Source organism: Ictidomys tridecemlineatus, chromosome 12, assembly GCF_052094955.1.
Source record: "Ictidomys tridecemlineatus isolate mIctTri1 chromosome 12, mIctTri1.hap1, whole genome shotgun sequence".
Taxonomy (NCBI): Eukaryota; Metazoa; Chordata; class Mammalia; order Rodentia; family Sciuridae; genus Ictidomys; species Ictidomys tridecemlineatus.
The window spans coordinates 942629-959145 of record NC_135488.1 but is presented as its reverse complement, the minus strand read 5'-3'; the positions used below and the strand labels follow the sequence as shown (position 1 = coordinate 959145).

At 43.7% G+C, this 16517-nt stretch overlaps 1 long non-coding RNA gene across 1 annotated transcript; it reads left to right on the top strand.

Moving 5' to 3' along the window:
* The first annotated feature begins 7926 nt into the window (after window positions 1-7926).
* LOC110599492 (uncharacterized) lies at window positions 7927-16169 on the top strand. Its single transcript, XR_002485508.3, has 3 exons — window positions 7927-8485; window positions 13737-13939; window positions 14639-16169. It is a non-coding gene; the product is annotated as an uncharacterized LOC110599492 (long non-coding RNA).
* Window positions 16170-16517: the final 348 nt, after the last annotated feature.

Below are 16517 nucleotides of genomic sequence, written 5' to 3'. Positions count from 1 at the left end.
GCTCAGGGCAGAAGCTCTGCCACCTTCCTTCTCCCTACAAAGAAGGCTCCATCCATCGTCCTGGCTATGAGGGCTGTGGGGTGTGTCCTGACCAGGTCACCTGCACCACAACCGTGTGGCCTCCTATGGAGAGTCCTACTGAGACGCTGAATTGAGAGCACAGGTTAGGACCTCCTGCTCAGACACTAGGGTGGGCAGACCTAGGTGACCCATGGAGCTCACAGGCACTGCAGTGGCCTACCTGGGCTATCCCTAAATACACAGGGAAAGACGTTTCTACTTCAAGGTTGCTTTGCTGGGCGCCTGACGCCTAAAGCTTTTTACTTTTTAAGCGCCACAGTGTAAAAGCGTTTTCCGATTATCACCCTGATGCCACTTTGGGGACATGGCGTGCTTTCGCCGTTTGCAGCTGGGTTGCCGAGATTTGGAAATGAGCTATTCTTACTCCTCGGGTTCGGGTGGCCTCGGCCTGCACGACGGGCCTGAGGAGCCGGGGGACAGCGTTATTGACCCCGTGTTGCTTCTTTGCCGTCTTGCAAGTCGCTCTGGAAACCCTGGCTCCGTCCTGCGTCCCCAGGCTCCCTCCTCTTTCTCATCTCCTCTTCGTGTCTGCCTTTGTCTTAAGGAGATCATTATTGTTTAGCGCGCTCAACATGCAGCACGGGCCGGTGGGCAGGCTGACCAGGGCCCGCGAGAACCGCTGAAGCAGCGCGCCTGGGCGTGGGAGACCCAGCGCCGCTCTGCGGGCGGGACGCGCGACCTGGGCCTGAAGTAGCGAGCCGGGTGCTGACCCTCCACTCACGGCTCCTCCGGCTTCGCTCCAGGTCTCCCGGAGCACCGCGGCCTGGGCTGTCCCCAGACAAGCAGGGCCACACAGTTACCGGAAGATGAGGGGCAGGTGACGTGGAGGTTCCGAGCTCCGTGCACCTGGGGCACATGCAGTCTCAGTAAATATTTGACGATATAAAAGAGCAATAAATGAACGAACGGCCAGCATGCAGGATGTTCGCCTGGACTGGTTCTGGGACCGAGGCTGCGTGGCCTCCGCCCTCTCTAACGCTGTGTTTGGAGGACCTCCCTGGGACATTGGTCCACTTCACCCCTTGAAGATAGCCCTCGCTGCTTATTTTAAAGGGACCGTTTTCTCATCTCTCCGCCTCCCTAACCAGGGGCTGTTACCTGTCCTTGAGCAGACGTCCTAGGACCTGACCACCTTTCAATTAACTAGTGAGCTTTAACACACCCTCAGGGTGCACCTGAACTGCAGCCTCTGCTCTCCCTGGTGGGCAGAACCACAGGAGCCCCCTAGCAAAGCCCTGTTTCCCTTTTTCTCAAAAAACATTCCCCTGTTATTAAATTGGCATGGATTGGCATTGGGGTCAAGGACTAGCTTTTGGTAACAGATGACAGTCATCACACCCTCCAGACTACTTTTTTTTTCAAAGTCTTTAGCATATTATATTTCATAAAAGACAATAATAAAAAAAAGTACAAACATTTCCATGAGAAGCAAAAAAAAAAAAACAGATATAAGAAATTAATAGCATTTATTTCAGTGCATTTGAGTAGAACCTTTCATATCTTAATAAATAAAATATTTTTAAGTATACTTCCTCTTTCTGATAAATACCACAGCCACTTGTCCTCTTAGTTGGCATACTCACAAATCCAAGGCAGTAAGTCTGGAGTATTATTTATTTGAACAGTCTGTAAAGGAATCTAACAGAGACAAGCAAAAGCCAATAAATAACGTAAAATCTGCTTTCACTTGTAGGGAGCCTCCGAAAGGAAAATATTGCATTGGATATTTTCCCATTTTGTTTTAAAGTGGATATCAATATTTTGGCTGGGAAACAAGTGAAAGTTTTTAACACACAAATTGTGTACTTACATAACATCATTAATAAGGTTTTCTTAGTGAACATCTTTTCACAAAATACAAACAAAAATTTAAATTTAGACTTTAAAAAACACTTTTTATACCCTAATTTTGGCAAAGAATTAAACAACTCTCCTCACTGTGGATTAGCCATAACATCATCACTGTGTACACTTTTCCCTTTTCTCTTCTACTGAAAGGACTATTAATTATGACTCCTTCTCTACTTAAAGGCACTATAGAATTTGACCACTAGTGCCATGGGACCTCTTAATATCTCTATGTCCACATATATAGGAAATACAACAGATAAGTTATCAGACGATGTCTTCTTGATTTCAGAAAGGTTTCAATATGCTTGACTTGTTTAGAAATGATGTAATACTTTTAAACTGACATACCCAGCTTTGCACCTCCCGCAGAGCAGGCAATCAGTAAGCCATCAGTCACAAGCCTACCAGATAGAAGAATGTGTGCATTTGCCATGTATTTGTTAATCTTTAGGAAGAAAATTCATTGTCACACAGTGAAGACCACTGGGCAAAGCTCTCTCATTCTTATGGAAAGCATATAAAGGTCACTGTTTATGGCCAAAAATAATTTTAGGTCTGTACTTAATATTTACATCCCACTCCAAAACAAATATTAATGTCACAAGAAAATAAGGCAGGTAGTAGTAGTACTGAGTTCTCTGGAAACTGTAAGATATACATCAGAATGAAAAGATGTGGGTAGTCACATTGAAATGAGAAAAGTATTTCCTGAATAAGACTCAGAAATTCTTTCAATTTTGCACACCACTAAAATGTTTAAGTATCCCTGGGTTATTTTTGCTCTGTGTTCCTACTGTCTTGCTAGTGGTCAACAAATATTGGTAATCATTGCCATTCTGCTTTAATTCCATCCAATTAAAAAACTATGTTGGCTTGTGGGAAGCGAAATGACCAGATGCACAAATTAAATACAGATATCTTAATTTTCACAAGGTTTGACTTTCACTATTTGAGTACAACAAAAAATTAAAAGATAAATTTCTTGAAAATATTTCTAAGAAATAAATATGGGAAAATTCCCTTTGGAATCATACTAGGACATCAGTTTTATCAAAGTATAAGAATTTTGATTATTTTATGATTTGGTTTGTGATCATTTGTATTACAAAACTTCCACAGAAAATGATACTTAAAAATTAAACTTGCGGGCTGGGGATGTGGCTCAAGCAGTAGCGTGCTCGCCTGGCATGTGTGCGGCCCGGGTTCGATCCTCAGCACCACATACCAACAAAGATGTTGTGTCCACCGAGAACTAAAAAAAAAAAAAAAAAAAAAATTAAAAAATCTCTCTCTCTCTCTCTCTCTCTCTCTCTCTCTCTCTCCTCTCTCACTCTCTCTTTAAAAAAAAATTAAACTTGCAATCCGAGATAAATAACCATATATCAGTTTTAGATGAAGAACCCCAAAGCAAATATGATCCAAACATTTCTCCTGTGTAGAATTCTATTATTCTTCATTGTTCTTGAAGATTCACTTTATAGGTTTCCAACTTTTTGTTTTAAATTTGGGAAAAACAGCCAGGCCTGGTGGCACATGTCTGTAATCTGGGAAACTCTGAGGCTGAGACAGAGGATCCAAAGTTGAGGTCAGCCTTAGCAACTTAGTGAGATTCTGTCTCAAAATAAAAAAAAATAAAAAAATAAAAAGGACAAGGGATGTAATTCAGTGGTAAACCATGCCTGGGTTCAATATCTGTACCCATCCCCCAAAATATTGTAGGATATTTTAAAGAACCTACATAATTGATAGTTTTCAAAGTAAAAATATTGTTTGATTTTTGCCATGGAAAACTTTCCCCAATTTTAAGATAAATATACCTGGTAACAGGTAGTTTGACCTATCTTTAGAAGGGTCAAGTTACAATATCAGCACATTTAAGGAACTGATAATGCATTTTAAGATAATTCTATTAAATTATACTTTTAGCAAGATAATTTTAGTAATTAACACCTGATTTCTTGAAAATAAAAATTGTTTGAATGAAGTTGACATTGAAAGAGTCCTTTTCAAAAGTGAAACTCTATAAGTCTGAAAATTAAAATTTGTTTTTATCGGCTAAGCATTTATCTTGGTACCACTGAGCTACACCCCAGCCCTTTTCTTATTTTTATCTTCAGACAGGGTCTCACTGAATTGCCTGCTGGCATCAAACTTGCGATCCTCTGGCCTCAGCCTCCCAGGTGTCTGGGATTCCAGGCTTGCACTACTGCACCTGGTTCACACTCTTAAAATAACCGGGGTGCTGCCAAGCGCTGTGGTGAAAGGACCCCTATGATGTGAGGGACCGCCTCATGTTAAGTGTCTTTCATGTAACTCTGGAATGTCAGGGATTTTGCGCCTCAAAAAATGTTTCCAAGGTTGTTTATACACTGTATTTTTTTATTCATAGTGAATAGCAGTTTTATTATTTCTAGTTGAGAAGAACCCCCACCTAAAAAAACTCCAGTATCTTCATTTTTTAAAAATTAGTTTTCTTTTTAAAGAATGAGTTACAGAAAACCCAGAGGTACTTATACAAATGAATTGTACTATTAGATAAGAAATTAAATGTTCTATTTTTATGAAGATAAATGTGTCTCTCTTCTCTCCTTATTCTGTGTGCTCCCGGGGTAAACTAGCAAGGGCACCATGTGACGATCTTTGGGGGAAACTGGGCCCACACCATGGACTGGGTCCTCAGGCTGCAAAAGCTGAGCTGCTTCTTAGCTGGAAAGTGGGGTGTGGAAACATGAAGAAGAGTCTGTTTGGGAGCTCTTCTTGGTGGCCCCGAGAGGCTTCCCTTTTAAGCACCGTATGCTGCACTCTCAGGTGTGGTGTGGGGTCCTTGCAGCTGGACCAGGAGCCTGATTCAGGCAGCAGGGCCTCCTGGTGGTGACTGTGCCTCCACCTGCGCTCCATGTCAGCTGCCCATGGCAGCCAGGGTGATGGTCTCACAGCACAGATTGCACCACGTCCTTCTGCCTCTCCTGTGGCTTCGCTTTACCTAGAACAAAACCCGAGCTCCTTACCCCTTGGTAAGAGATCACGCAGAGCTGCGGACTCCTCTCCCCCTGACAGGGCAGAGCCCTCCTCTCCTCTCCCCTCCTCCCTGTTCTAGCCACTTGGCGCATTTGTTTTGGAATGTCCTTTTACTTCATGACCTTAGCATCCGCTGCTCCCCTTTCAATCCCTTCTCCCCAGAACTTTGGATATCTGCCTGCTTTTCTCTTTAGGGCTCAGCTCAAATGCTCCTTCCCCAAGGTGGCTTCTGACCCCCAAACTGAAGGCCCTCCCTCCTTCCCTAAAGAATTATTCTCGGTCCCACTACTGGGGTTTTCCCAGGTTTCTGCAATCCATATTTGCTTATGGATATTGTCCCAGGGCTCCAAGGGCAGCTTTAGGTCCACCGGATAGCAAGATGTAGTGTCCTGGTTGGCTGTTCTCATGACAAGCAGGCTTAGTGACTAGACCCTCCGGAACCGACCCCTTCTCTTATACTGATACCCCCTTGGACTGGGAGGAAGAAGAGATGGGCTCCCGGTAGGGCACCCAACAACTGTTCCCACGGTTTCATGGTATATGGTGTTTTCAGATATAAACAGAAACTTCAAGGAAAATTGGGACGAGTGCTCACATAGGACCAGAGAGTTCTTGGGGATGCTCAACAGGTGGTTTGAAATGCAACAGAACCATCTTTGGCCATTAGATTTTCTTTCTAGCTTTGCTCAGGTTGTGGAAATCAGGTACCAGAAATGGATCGTTCTGTGACATACAATGACATATAGGTGGATTCAGTAGGACACCCTGAAACACACACACACACACACACTCCTCACAACCTGCACATCTCATACAGCACCAGCCCCAGGTCCTCCATATACAGTATCCAGCATATGAATGGAAATAGTTGACAGCCTACAGAACCAAGTTTAAAAGAGTATATCATTTCAAAACCTCCGAGCCAGAACATTTTAAGAAACTGCACTGTTCCAGAAATTCTTCACAGCAAGAAACAGAACAACTTCATAAACTTAATATAGCCAGTTACCACATCCCCTGGAGGCCCAATTGGTCAGTCACTAGAGAGGATGGTCTGCCACCTGGTGGCGACTCTTAGCACTGCCTTTGGTGAATCACACCTCCCAGGGTGTTTCTCCTGCACAGGATAGGAACATAGAAGAGCTAGGAAAGTCCTTAGCTATATTTCTAGCAACGAAAAATAGCACAAGTTACCTATGAAAATTCTTTTTGTTACCAGAGATTGAACCCAGGGTGCTTAACCACTAAGCCACATCCCTAGCTCAGTTTGTTTTTTTTTTTTTTTTTTTTGTTGTTGTTGTTTTTGAGTCAGGGTCTTGCTAAGTTGCTTAGGGCCTCACCAAGTTGCTGAGGTTGGCTTTGAACTTGTAATCCTCCTGCCTCAGCCTCCTAAGTGGCTGGGGATCACAGGTATGCACCACCACATTGGGCTACATGTTTAGTTTTTAAAAGTAACTCCTGAACAGCTTTCCAGAGTGGCTGTACTGTTTTGCACTCCCACCAGCAATGAGGAAGAGACACTTTCTCCAGTCTTGGCCAGCATTTGGCCTCATCACCATTAAGTTTTAGCTGGAGGTGGGGAGTGCTATCTAACTTCCTTTGCATTTCCCCAAGGGCTGGTGATGTTGAAAATCTTTTCTCTTGCTTTTTGGCCGTTAGGGTCTCCTCTTTGGTGATGCCTTTTTTTATTTTTGCACATTTCCTAGTTGGCTGTTTGGTTTGGACATCTGGTTTCATTATTACTGTTTTCACTGTTGAGTTTGAAACAATCTTAGGTGTTTTATTTTTTTTATTATTATTATTTTTAATATTTATTTTTTAGTTTTCGGCGAACACAACATCTTTGTTTGTCTGTGGTGCTGAGGATTGAACCTGGGCCGTGCACATACCAGGTGAGCGTGCTATCGCTTGAGCCACATTCTCAACCCCAATCTTAGGTGTTTTAGATATACGCCCTTCTTCAGATTTGTGGTCTTTTATTTTCTCTTGTCTGTAGCTTGTCTTCATGCTTTTCGCCCTTTAGATTTTAGATTTTAATAAAGTTTTGATTTTTTGTTTGTTTTGGGTACCAGGGATTGATCTCAGGGGCACTAAACCACTGAGTCACATCCCCAGCCCTCTTTTGTATTTTTTATTTAGAGACAGGGTCTCACTAAGTTGCTTAATACCTGCAATACCATTGCTGAGGCTGGCTTTGAACTCACCATTCGCCTGCGTCAAGTCCTGAGCCACTAGGATTACAGACCTGCGCCACTGTGCCCGGCCCTTAGTAAAGTTTTCAATTTAAAAACTTTAAATTTGGGCTGGGGATGTGGCTCAAGCGGTTGCGCGCTCACCTGGCATGTGTGCGGCCCAGGTTCGATCCTCAGCACCACATAACAACAAAGATGTTGTGTCCGCCAGCTAAAAAATAAATAAATATTAAAAAAAATAAAAGATTTAAACTTAAATTCTGATGAAGTTCAATACATCAATTTTTAAAAAATGGATCATGCATTGTGTCTAAGATCCCTTCCTCATGCCCTGCCTAGATCGTGAACATCTTGTGAAGTGTAGGATTAGTTTTGTTTGCCTGTAGTCCTGCTCAGTAGGTCAGACAGTGCTCCTTCTCCCAGCCCTACCAGAGATCTGGAACCTCTGAATGACATCAGTGGGGCAAAGGGGTTTGTCACATGGTATTGCATAAAGCTTCTCTAGGTGAGGTCATCCTGGGTTATGTACATGGGCTGGGTGTCATCACCCTTGTAAGAGGAAGCAGAGGACCAGGACGTTGGAAGGCGGGGCCAAGAAGTGCAACAGCCTCCACCAGTTTTTGATTAGGATGGGCCTGAAAATTCATTCTTGTAACTCAGTTTCCATTCTTCCTTTATCCTTTCCAGGAAGCCACATATATTAATTCATATTTTGATAAGCTGTAAGCAATTCTACAATTCATGGGTTGCGTGACTTCTAATAGGCTGATTCGTTGCACTAGTCGCCCTTCACTCACCGGTCCAATAACTATGCTTGGAGCGCTCACGCGCCGGGTGGGAGGCCCTCAGGACCGCCCTGAGAGGCGCAGGCTTCAGGCTCGGACCCCCAGGAACTTGCCCTCTAGTGGGCTAAATAGGAAGGTGTGTCTACGAAAATAAAGACCGGCGAGCGTGCGCACGGTGCCCGGCGGTACTAGGAGGGGAGAGCAGGGCCGCGGTGAGTGCATTCAGTGCTAGGCCTGGCTGGGTCTGGGGCAGCGACAGGCGTTGGCCAAGAGTTCTGGGCTGAGGCACCAGGTCCTACCGAGGCGTGGAGACCCAGCAGAACGCGGGGCTCTAGGAAACGCTGGGCTCGCGAGGCGAGAAGCTGCGGGGAGAGGAACGTGAAAGGAAGAGCTCCTGGGTGCTTTGTTAAGAAGTCTGGATTTGACCCCGAAATGAGGTGCATCATAAGATTTGAGCAGGGACGGACGGCATGGTCCTATTCGGCTTTTTGATACCGCTCTGATGGCTGTAGACGAGAGCTGACCCCGGGGCAAGGCTGATGCGGTCACCTGGAATAGGTAACCCTGTGCCAAGCAGCAGGGGTAGGGAGAAGGGCGGGCTCTGAGGGCGGAGGAGGCGGACCCTGCAGGCAGGATGGGATCAGCGGGACAAGGAGACACAGGACTGCTTGGGGACGCTGGCTTGGGAACCCTGCTTGCCGTGCTCTTGCTGGTTGTTGGGATCTGTCCTCCGCAGAGAGCAGACGCTGGCAGGTCGTGGTGTTTGACTGGACTAGCATTGTAAACCAATTTTGTTGTTTGTTTGTTTTGGTGCAAAATGCCCAGAACAAGAATCATCTATATGAACATTTTAATTCCAGCTATTTTTTTCCCTTTGCTGTGTGGCTCACTCAAGGATCATGTCCCAGACACTAGCAGATGGGGCTGAGTAGACAAGAGATGCCAACCACTAGCATATTTTATTGATTATTTAATATTCTTAAAGCTCCATCTAGTTCCAAAAAAGAATTTGGAGCCACCTACTATGAAAACACAAATGCAATAAAGCTGAACATAACAGACACAAGGGAAAGACGAATATCTGGGTCCCTTTGTGCACAATGGCCACAGGCCATTGCTTACTCCTTAGCCTCAGGGTCTTCTTTCCTTTCCCCAGAAACAGTGCTCTGACTTATCCCTAGTCTCCTCTCCACACTCTGTGGGCTTCTGAGGAAGATGGCTCTAGCTTCTAAATAATTAGAATTGGACTTCAAGCTCAGGAAACCCACCACCCTGATTGGTTCTGAGGGGGCATATTTCCTAAGCAGGTCTAATTAAAGGAAAGTCTTTGCTCAGTGGATGAGAGACACACAGCGGAGGCTTATGGCAGCTCTCTTGGGGCCATAAAGGGAGGTCCACTGAGGCTGGAGCCAACCTAGAGGAAGCTGAGATGAAATACAGATTCATAACCTTTGAAATCCAGATCATGTGGAGCTCCGAACTACTTGGTTTGGAGAACCAATTGGTTCCTGGGTCAGTTTGGGCTGGATTTTCTGTCACCTAGAAGGGAAATATTTGTAACTTGACGACATTCCTGGAAGGGGCCTCCTGTCCTGGAAAAGTCAAAGCCAGTAAGAAGTGAAATGGAGCCCAGAGGAAAAGGGGCTCAAAATGGTTAACTTGGCTGGGCAGAAGGGACCTTCTTCAGACAGCACACCCACCTGTTACTCCTTCAGGGAGACAGAAGGCACAAAGGCCTTCAGGAGGGGGAGACTCAGGCCAGGAGCTCTGCTCTCCTCAATAGAAGTTCTCCCCGGAGCTTGCGCCATAAATATGCATTGGCCCCCACAGATTCAGGGATTGAACTAGGATGTTCTGAAATGGGATCTCAGCAGATGGAGGGTCTTGCAGGGACCCCAGGTATTCAGAAGTCACTGCATAGGAAGCAGTCTCCTGATGGAGCCTCTGAAGCACCTGAGAAGGCTGCAGAGCTCCTTCCTCCTGCCCCACTATCTGCTGTTTAGTAAGTTGTTAGAGTCTGTAAACAAGTCAGGATGGCACCTGGTATTTTGCCTTAGAAATGTTAGAGTTCGTAAACAAGTCTGGATAGTGCCTGGCAAAATGCCAGAGGGAGTGGTTTGAGAAGTAACAAAAGCGAGCCATTAAGTGTAGAGATTCCTTATTGGTTGACTGATGTATCTAGTTTATGCTAATTAAGATAAGCTGTGCAAAATGTATAAATACCTCTGTTGTCCTACAATAAATGGCTCCTACTCCTGCTGTATCAACATACACAAGGTATTCCTCACCTCCCGGTTATTTTGCTGCAGCCGGACTGCAGCAGTAAGTGAATGTCGCTGAACAGATCTTCCCTCGATGTGCCATGACCTGCACAACCGTTGATTCAGGAAACTGGACAAGGGGCGAAGGGGGACTAGAAAAAACAAATAGGACACAACGAGAGAAAAAACTGGGCCCCAGTGGATATTGCACTCTGATGGAGTGCAGTGACCGCGGGCCAGCTTAGCACATGTATTATATGAGTTTTATCATTAAAAGGGTCACCGTGGGAAAGTCTCTTCAAAGCAAGTAGAGCCAAGGGCACGAGGAAGAGCAGCCTGATTATGATTATCAGCTTGGACCCTAACTTTCTACCTCCAGCAACTGGTGTCTGAAACTCAAGGTTAAGAACTGAATAGCTCTGTGACAGGCACAGAACCTCCTACGGAACAAGGTGTCACTATAGCAACTGGGCCATCAAGGTCAGTGCCTTGGCACTGAGAGCTCTCTAGAGGTGCATGGTCTCTGTCCCAGGACAGTTCAAAACCTATGATTCAGTTGCCACTCACAACATCCAGGGATCTCCCCCCTTCTCTGATGCTGCATTATAGACACCCTAAAGTTGTGTATTTCAAACCGCTGGTCTCCACCTACTAGGGCTCATGAAATAGATTTTGTAGGTATTGTCATCTGTTTTGTGCTACTGTCATAAAAATATCCCAGATAGACTGGGAAATTTACAAAGGATGGAAATTTACTTGTTCAAAGTTCTGGTGGCTGAGAAGCTCAAGATCAAGGTCTCAGTTTTGGGGGAGGGCCTTCCAGCTCATCATGCATGCAAAGGCAGAAGGGCAAGAGAAAGTGGGAGGAGCCAGACTCACCCTTTATAATGGCACCAATCCCACCCCAAAGGCAGAGCCCTCTTGAAAGTTCCACCTCTTAATACTATTGCAAAGGTGATTAAATTTCAGTATAGTCTGGGAGAAGACAAACATTGAAATCATAGCAGTATGTCTCAACAAACATTTGGGCGAAAAAGAAACAAAAATCTGAGTATTACCTATAATAAGAGTAAGTGCCCTCTTGTCTGTGTTTTTCAGAGGTACTGTGTGGCAGGTGTTCCTTCCTCTGAGGTCTAGGTCAAAGGTTGTGTTGAGATTCTTCCCAGAGGACCTGAAGTGGAAGACAAGGGTCGGGTAGAGGGAGGAAGAGGGGCTAAGGGAGGAGAAGGAGGTTGGAAGTAATTGCCTCCTGGTTACAGTTACTCTTGTGTTGGGTTCTGTGGGCTGGGGGAGAGGCAGGCACGTGACAAGGCTGGGGTTCTGAGAGTCCTAAGCAAATACTGGGTCCTAGGACTGCATTGCTAGCTTCCTGTGACTGTGTCTGGGAAGGAGTGCCAAATGAGAAGGTTCTGGAGTAGGAGAACAGAAAGTCATTATTCTAGAATTATTTATGTCTCTTAAGGTTGTGGCTGGGTGGTGCTGAAGCATTCATGAGTTCTTAGTAGTTCTTGACCAGGGAAAGGATTGCCCTCGGGATGTGGGCGCCACTGTCTGGAGAGAGGTCTAGTCATCACAACTGAGTGGCATGGGGTGCTACTGCTTATTAGTGGATGAGGACAGCGTTGCTGCAGTGCCCTTAATAAGGAAATTTCCGGCTCAAAACAAGAAGGGTACAGAGTAGAGTCAGAGAGAAAGGGTGCGTGGGAGCCTGGCTGTGGCATTGCAGGGAATATCTTGTGATTTGGTGGGGAGTTTTGCATTGTTGAGATGGTACAGGACACACCTCCAGGTTGTCTTGAGTTTATGACAGAGATTTACCATCTGAAGATGCATATATAGATTCATCTAAAGAATAACCTCTAGATTCAACCCCAGAATCATTTGTAACATCTCCAGTTTTGTACTTTGGGGGTTGAACTGGGATGTTATGAAACAGGAACTCATCTGATGGAGGGCACAGGGATTAACTCCTCTGATCAGTAGAGGATACATGGTTCTACCTCTCTCCCAGGTGGAGGGCAAAAAGATTTACTCTCCTCTTAGGGCAAAGGACACGTGGACCGACTCTTACCACAGAACCTACTGTTACTGCTGTTTACCGGTAAGGAGTCCTTGCTTCCCCAATACTGAAGTATAACACCAGAGAAGCATGCAAGTTTAGTGTGGAAAGTAGAAGCTTTATTAAGGACAGCAGAAAAGACTTCTCCCCAGAGGAAGAAGGGGACTCAAGAGGTGGAATCCATGGAAGGGGGGAGGTCTTCCCTCTTTTATAGCTAAAGTCTTCTTTTAGCTTTCCCGCATTTCTGTCAACCTTCTTGTCCTTTGTTCTGTTATCTTGCAGTGATAGAATGTAGGTGGGGAGACCCAAAAGGTGAGGGGCAGATGGATCTAAGGAGTAATCTTGGGCAGGAAGGGCCTGGGACTGCTTCTGATTAGCACCTCTCTGTTTGCTGGGAGCTGTTCCATTAACATTTCTTTAGAATGGGCTCTGGGCCTTGGGAATATTATCATTTCAATTTCCCAAGTGCTGCTCTGTTTTCCCAGACCCCATTCTCATAATGGCCTTCATTTTCGATTTTACTTGATATTAGACCCGGGATTTACCTAACTACACTAACTACTTATCTTTAAATCTGGCTTCACTACTCTTCTAAAAGGGCATACAGATCTACTCTGTCTAGCAGAGAATGTGGTAACCCATTACCCATTACTGAATGGGATGTAATTCTCAGATATATCCATAAACAAATTAAGATATTTATACATACTCATAAATATTCACATCACATTGAAGCCAGATTTAAAGATAGGTAGTCAGTGTAGTTAGGTAAATCAGGTCTAATATAAAATCCAAAATGAAGGCCATGTTGAGAATGAAATCCGAGAAAAGCAGAACAACTCTTGGAATGTTAATGTCCCCAAGGCCCAGAGCCCATCCCAAAGAAATGTTGACCGAAAAGTCTTTCCTGCTCAGATTACTCCTCAGTCCCACCTTTTCCCCAACCCTTGGGGCCTTCCCACTTACATTCCATCACTGAAAATAACAGAACAAAGGACAGGAATGGGGGGGGCAGATGAAGACTTCAGCTATAAAAAAGGGAAGACATTGCCCTTCCACAGATTCCACCTCTTGGGTCCTCTTCTTCCTCTGGGAGAAGTCTTTTCTGCTGTCCTTTACTAAAGCCTCTACTTTCCACTCTAAACTTGCCTTTTCATTCTTCTCTGGTGTTATACTTCAACATTGGGGAAGCAAGAAATCCTCACTGGTAAACAACAGTAACAACATTATTATGCACACTCATGTAGATATTTATATCCATATGCATACCTGTTCAAATTCATAGGAGTATTCATATTCCTGTTTTTGTACACATCATATTCATCTTTCTCATATTTATGCATATATATAAGCACATAATATAATATTCATATATATTCATCACATATCACAGATTCATGTACATATTAACATAAATATGCATGTATATGTTCATATTCATATAAACAAATTATTTTCCATATGCAAGCTCATGTTCATATTTGTACAGACAGAATCCAAGGCCAGGATTCCCACCTGTGGACTATGTGCAACGCAGCTGCAGCTCCGGGACTGGAAAGCCACACAGAGGGGCTGAGGGGTCCAGGAGAGGCTGCCGGCCCCTTTGGATCTGGGGTTCTCAGGGAACATTCCCAGGAACACCCATGGCTGGCCACTTGTCTGGAGATGACTTGGGCAGCGGCCCCAGTTTGGGTGAGTGTGTGGCCCTGGCGTTCCAGTGGAGACACTATCGGGATGGGCAAATTGCTGGTTTGCAATCCTACTTGGGACAGCCCTGCAGGCCACAGGACCGTGGGGCACAAACTGCCATGGCTTGGCGCTGGGTCGCACATCCCCTGGTGCTAAGCCATGGAGTTCCTCCCTGGATGCCCCATGGGGCAGCAGCAAATGGTGCAGGGCTCCCTGCGAGTTCCCAGGGCACAGACCGCAGTGTGCCCTGTCCCCTGGGCACAAGCCCTGCCCCAGGAGGAGGAACACAGGCAGAAAAACAGCCAAACGCCCACAGGAACCAGAAGCACCGGGCCAGGCTGGGGCAGACAGTCAAAGGGGGCCTTTCTTGCCTGCACCAACGTGATACTCCAGGCTTCCCTGGTGACTAAGGCAAGCGCTGGGAGGGGGACAATGTGAACAATGCAAGGCTGGGGCCCCTGCTGCCCAGTGGCAGAATACAAGCAGGACTTCTAGGGTCAGAACAAATAGGCCATAAACATCCCCAAATGCCAGGCAAACCCTGGGCCCAAGAGAACCCAGAACTCCAGCCACAGGGAGGGAGCAATGTGGCTGGTAAGCCCCGCCTCTCACAGGCTTCCCATTGGTCCTTTCTTTGTCACTGGAACAGGGCTCTTTGGTCCCGCCTTCGGGCTACTAACCTGCACTTCCTGTTCCTCACAGACCTGCTGCTGGGGCTACACAGAGCATGCGTTTTCAAGGATGCCCACCTATAGGACGTCTATTTCAGACAAAAAACATGATCGTAACGTGTTCTCAAAGCTAAATAATCTGATTTTTATCCCTCCACAGTTTTCTTTAGAAAGCCTTTATAGTTGTATTATTAAGAAAATTTACAAAGGAAATGTTACATTTATGAGTGATGCATATGTTTGCTTGTATTTTATTTTTAAAAATTTTGAAAGTACCTTTGATCATCACGAGAAAGTAAAAAGGCCAGCAATTTGAGACAATTTTCTCACAGTCTCTCATGAGGAGCAAATCACATAATTCTTCTTGGTTTCTAACTATGTAAATATAAAATGTAAACAGATATGTGCACAGAAATTTTGTGATATCACATAAGGGTGTGTGCACCCCTAGTTAAAAGTAAGTTAAAATGGACATTATAAAAAACAAAAAGGGTTTCATAAGGTTTACACAATTATAAACTATACCTTTATTTTTAAAAAATATTTATTTAGTTGTAGATGAACACACAGTATCTTTATGCATTTTAATGTGGTGCTAAGGATTGAACCCAGTGCCTCACACATGCAAGGCAAGCACTTTACCACTGAGCTACAGCATCGGCCCCTACCTTAATTCTTTTTTTTAAGTTGTTTATTTATTTATTTATTTATATGTGGTACTGAGGATCGAACCCAGTGCCTCACACATGCCAGGCAGGCGCTGTACCACTGAGCCACAACCCCAATCCCCTACCTTTATTCTTAATGTATATTTTCCCAGATATTTGGATAATCTATAGTCCTTAATTCATAGAATAATTAAAATGTCTATTTGTTTAATTATTATGTGTTTGTTTGCTTCTAATCATTTTCCTTCAACAGAAAACACATAATTTATATATTTCTTATACATGCATTTACTTATACTCTGCCTTTTAGTTACAGATATTTGAGATAAATGTATTTTACTATAAAAATTTTTTCTTTCAAGAGATAATACAACCATCAAGTAATTTCTAATTCTCAAATTATGGTACAACCTTTTTTAAGATGATAAACAAATATGATTCTGTCTACAGAAATATCCAAGGGCTTTAACTATATTTTCGTTGAGCTATTTCTTCTTATTAAGGTACAATTATTTATATTCTAAGATTTACTGGAATTATTCCAAATATAGCCCAGGAAAAATTCTAGAAGGAGAACAACATGCTTCAACAGACAGGAAACACATTGGAGGTCCTAAGAAGAAGAAGAAATCATCTTTGGGTACAACAAGGTCTTTATATTTTAGATTTTAATGATAAAAATTTCCTAAATAAGGAAATTCTTATGTCATTATCTATACACATAATATAGAAAGTTAAAAAAAATGAGAGACAGATTTATGTATAACTGGACTGACTGTAAATATAGACTAATCAATTCTAGGATATTTCAGGCTATTACCCTGATCTTATTATGCTGATGTGAACTAAGATTTTGTCCATATTTTGACTCAATAAAGACCTATATAATGTTAAGTTTATTGTCTAATGATTCTTAATGTTTAAGACAAGGATTAATTTTAGTGAATAAATTCACATCCTTAATTAAATAATAAACATTTTAAATGCTGACTCAAATTCCAATTTTGACATTTCTCCTTGGAGACTAAATTTGATTCTTGCATATTACTTCTGTTTGTTGGATAGTTGTAAGATTTGGAAAAACATTTTATTAGGACTGATCTTCTCCAAATTAGTTAGTTTGGAGCAGTAAAATTTGCAAACTTTTTTGGAAATTCATTGGTATTATATAAGTTCTCTGACTTGGATATGGTTACTCTCTGACTTAGTATCCATAAAAAATATGGTAAGATTTATATACTA